Source organism: Nestor notabilis, unplaced genomic scaffold, assembly GCF_000696875.1.
Source record: "Nestor notabilis isolate BGI_N333 unplaced genomic scaffold, ASM69687v1 scaffold14043, whole genome shotgun sequence".
NCBI lineage: Eukaryota > Metazoa > Chordata > Aves > Psittaciformes > Psittacidae > Nestor > Nestor notabilis.
Window position 1 is genome coordinate 52,748 of NW_009920712.1, and position 5,009 is coordinate 57,756.

Below are 5,009 nucleotides of genomic sequence, written 5' to 3' on the forward strand. Positions count from 1 at the left end.
GAGCTAGTATGGTTTTAATGGCAGAAAAAAATACCATGTAGAAAGGCTTGTAAGGACCTCATCCTGCTTAAGCTTATGGGAAAGCAGATTGATGTTGGCTTGACTACATATGTGAACCTGAACAAGAAGAAAAATCTGAGAACTGAAGGGCTTGTAGTCTGTTTTGAAAGAGGATGGTTGAAAAGCAGGTCCAGAATCGACTGAAATAATGAGGTATACCTCATTCATGGGGAGGGTGAGTAACAGCAGGACAGCCTCCAAGGGAAGGTGGGTATATTCCTCTCCAAATGGCTCAAAAGTGAGATGCTGTCTTTGGAGAGATGCATTGGTTGGACACAAGGTCAAACCAGACCAGCATCCAGCAGCCTGGGCTGGATTTTTGATCCCTCGCGTCTCAGACCTGTGGATTGAAGGTGGCCCCCAAGCGATACCCTGAGGAGAGAGGTTTGGGGAGCACCACTGCAGTGGGAGCAGGCACCACTTTTGCTGGCACTGGCTCTCAGCAGCCATCTCCTCATCCATCTGCTTTTGGAGTCTCCGCTGGGAGCTGCAATACTCAGCAGCTATTAACTTCTGATCCCTCATTTTCCTTCACCTTCCATGCATTAATTCATGCACTCGGTTACCCAGGGTAGCTTATTAAGACACACTAGTGAGGCATTGTCTAAGTGTACTCAGTTCCATAAGCCTCTAGAGCCACCAAACCCCCAGCAAAAGCCTGATGACAGGGGCTCATCCTGCCTAGGTTCCCATCCATGTGTTCAACTCCCCTCATTCCCTCCTCCTGCAGCATTCCACTGTGCCCAGCCACAGTCCTTGGGACAACTATTGCTCTTTCCTTTCCACACAGCCCTTCAACACAGCCCACAGGCTGGTGCTTTGGGAAACCAGTAGGTCACCAGAAACAGAACAGAGCAATTGCTTGAGGGTGATAGTGCTTTGGGATTTTATCATGGAGAGCCTCAGGACAGCTCATGAGGACAGCAGGAGGCAACCCAACGTCAATACATAATCCTGTAATGATACTCTGTCAACAGGAACAAAACTATGGCAGAAAACACCGACTCTAGTAAAAAACAACAAACCAACCAACAAAAAACGCCCAAACAACTCTGAAACCACAATATTTGAGACACATAAGCCACCCTGGTTACCCTTTGATGAGCTTCACCAGCAGGTAGAGACATGAGAGTTTAACCCTTGTCACATCACTCTTGAAAAGAAGAGTTTGTACAAGCCATGAGGCTGGAAGCTGTAAATTAGTGCTGCTTGATGCTCTGCAGATTGGGGTCCTGAAGGAAACTTGGGCACTGGGCAGGGCTGCCAAAGCAAACCCTGGGCTACAGCATCCAGTAGATGCTTTAGTTTCCCCACTGTGAATTTAGTCTTTGCTTCAAACCCAAGATTTTTTCCCCAGAGAAACCCATCAGTGCAAGCATGCCTTCAGTTCAGAAGGGCAGGACCTGCCTGCTTTGATCCTTGCTTGCAGAGCACAGGAGACACAGGGACGCAGACAGGGCATTGACATTAACAGTGCTTTATCCTCCCAAGCTAAATAAACCCAGCCATGCTTCAGAGAACTCTCGCCAAACGCCCCAGATCTGTTTCCAAAAGCTTCCCTTGAACAGCAGCTGGATCCAGAGACACGTAGCACAGTAGTTTCAGCAGCCCCTGCAGCAGGGCATTGACTTACATTTCCCGAGACGAGGATCCAGGACCCTATCTCCTAGCAGGCTCTGTGTTTACTAATTGGAGGCCTTGAATGCAAAATATAGCAAGTCCTTCAATCCGCACACAGGGTCTGGGTTCTCTTCCTGGCCAGTCTGGCATCGTGAAGCACTTTTAAGACTTTGGGGTTTCAAGGAAATTTCTGATGTATTTGCTGGCACATGTGATGTATCCAGTAACCAAAACTGCTGTGGAGTCATTAGCTTGAACCTCTGAACCTCTCTGGAAATGTTACCTTAAAGGTGTTGATTTAATTGTTCAAGATAAAGGTTTAGAATACTGAGAGCTGCTGCAGAACGATCCACTCCCAACTTTTCTGTTGGGACGTTGTTGGAGAAGTGATGATGCTCATTACAGGGTTTATTCAGACCAAACTGGTTGAAGTTTTCCAAGTGGGTTAAACTTCCTCCAGATCAGCTGTTTTTCTATTTAAAGCAATCTACAGCAGTGGAGCTTTGCATTTGTGAGCAAAGACCAACGAAAAATTACCTTCACTGAAAACTGGGTGAGACAATGCTTAGGATGAAGACAAGCAAGTTACTCCTTTGCCTTAAATACAGTACCCTTCCACTGAGGCTACAGATACTTCCTTAACTGTAGGGCTATGAATTATTTAAATTTTAATATAAATCTCCTCTTCCAACTGCAAATTCTATCCAAGTGAAAAAAAAGAGCTTTGGATATTTGTGTGCTTCCATAGGCTGGAAGTCCTGTGCAGACAGCCGCTTGGCATGCACTTTCTGACCTGGTGGCTTGTGACAAGTCCACCCTAGCTGGGACACACCAGACTTGCTGCTGCTGAGTTGAAACCTACATGAATAGATTGAGCCTGAGTTTTCTCAAATTCTCTGCTTTTCCTTGCCTGCCCAGGCAGGAGGTCCCTGCTGCTCCACATGCATATTTAGTCCTTTCTGCATTTGTTGCACACGTGCCTGTCCCTGCCTGGGAAACCTCAGCTTGGGTAGGAGGACAAGAGCCCACCTTCACTGTTCGCTTTCCACGCATCTCTGGAGCCTGCAGATCGCTGCAGCAATGGCAAGGAGGAACATCTGGCCCACACGTGTGCTGGGGAGGAAAGATTTTTCCTTGCACATCAGGGACCGCCTGTAAAACTCGCTGTTCTCTCCACTGGAGGCTCCTGGCTGTCTAGACATGTTTGGTTCCACGCACTCAAATCCCCAACCGCTCCTGATCTGCCTTGAAGCGACTCTCATGGCTCCCCTCCCAAGAAGGGGCTGACTCTCCCACCAGGATGACTCTCCCCAGCCAAGGGAAAGGCAGGAGGATCTTGATACGTAAGGCTTGGCTAAAGGACTTTGCAATTGGGTGGTGTATCCTGACTGGAAGGCAGGGGAGGGAGAAAACAAATCTTACCGAAGGGATGGCACTCCTAGGAGTCCAGGGAGGGTGAAGGAAGAACAAGCACATGAAGGAAGACACCGTTTTCTGTAGGGAACATTCCCATTAAAAAAAGGGAAATATTTATTTTCTGCCATCTGGGAGCAGGGATAAACCCCTTTAGTCTAAAGCCATATTTCTTTCAGAAAACCCTCAAACCATTGTTTCAACCCTCCAAGCAGGGCTGAGTAGCCCTGTAATTCCTATTCTTTAGATAGCAAAGGGGAAATGAAAAACACCCAACCCAAAGGTCGAGCAGGAAAAGGCAGCAGTGAGACCTGCCCTCCCTGTTAATGTGCTGCCTTCCCCTGGGATCAGTTATTTTGTTGGCTTTAGGTGCCCATACAGCCCCCACACCACATGGTGACTTGTAAGTGCCTTTCTGCACCAACCTGAAGATTTCAGTAAAAGTCAAGGTTTCCAAACAGGACAAGACAACCTGTGTGTACCTATGAGAGGAAAAGCAAAGCAGCTTTCCCAGGAGTATGAAGCGGGACAGAGGTGAGACCATGGCCCCTGGTATACACACAGGCAGGGTGTGCACAGGCTGAATCACATCCAATGTGAGAAGTGACTCCACTTTGTACAGACACTGCTTGGAGGAAGCTTAGCCCAGTCCTTGTCTGGAGCCTCACCTCAGGATAATCACTGTGGCCCATTCTCCCTTCCTCCACCCCATCCCTGGCTCCTCACTTTGATTTAATTGGAGAGAAATAAGGAGGGGAGGGGATGCACCACAGACCTGAGATGAGCCAGATGTTACTCATTGCTCTCCCCAGCCTGTTGAGCTGGATTTGTGGCCTTAGCCTGAGAGGCAATTTGGCCCAAATCCCATGTCCCTTGAGGCTGAGGCCAAGCCTGGCTCCCATCCTTCCTGACAAACCTGGCTGCACAGCTGCTCCATAGAGCCACAACCAGATTCCAGCCACCTAGGAGCTGCCCATGGCATACACACCTCCCTTGTCTCCACAAGGCTTTGCACAGAAGGGCCACAAAGAAGCCATCCATGAGGAGACCCACCACCATCCCTTTCTGGTCTGTGGGCACAGCTCCAGCTGCACTCTGCTGTTGAACCCCAGGCCGATGAGGAGAGTCGGAGACGCTTCTCTGGAAGGGGCAGCAACAGTCCCCAGCATCTCAGCATACAGCAAGGGAGTCTGAGGCTAGTTTTAGACTTCAGTACAGCCTTCTTCACCCTGCTGCTCTCTCACAAAAGAGAGTTACTCCTACCAGTAGTCTGCTGGTAGGAGTTTGCTACTCCTACCAGAAGTCGCAAATTTCTACCTATTTCAAAGGCAAGGGCCCCTGCCTCTGCAGCCTGCTTTAGCTGGAGTTTTAGCAAAACAGCACGTAAGGCAAATACTCCACAAAATTTATTTCTTTACATATATAAAATGATAGGACAAGGGGGAATGGCTTTAAGCTGACAGATGGTAGATTTAGATTAGGTATTAGTAAGAAATTCTTCCCTCTGAGGGTGCTGAGGCGCTGGCACAGGTTGCCCAGAGAAGCTGTGGCTGCCCCATCCCTGGCAGTGTTCAAGGCCAGGATGGACACAGGGGCTTTGAGCAACCTGGTCCAGTGGAAGGTGTCCCTGCCCATGACTGGGGTGGAACTAGATGGTCTTTAAGGTCCCATCTAACACGAACCATTCTGTGATTCTGTATAATTCTAAGCACTGACGTAATTGGGGCTCTACTGAGTTCTTTTCTGCTGTTAAGTATTTGTTCATTTTGAGCCCATCTTCAGACATTAGTTTTCAGTGAGTTAAAAAGAAATAACAGGCTCTTATGTCAAATTTCTGTCTGCCTTAGCTTTACATGAAAGAGACTTCCTAAGTTCCTCCCCAAAATATGCATCCATACAGCAGTACCTTGAAAGGG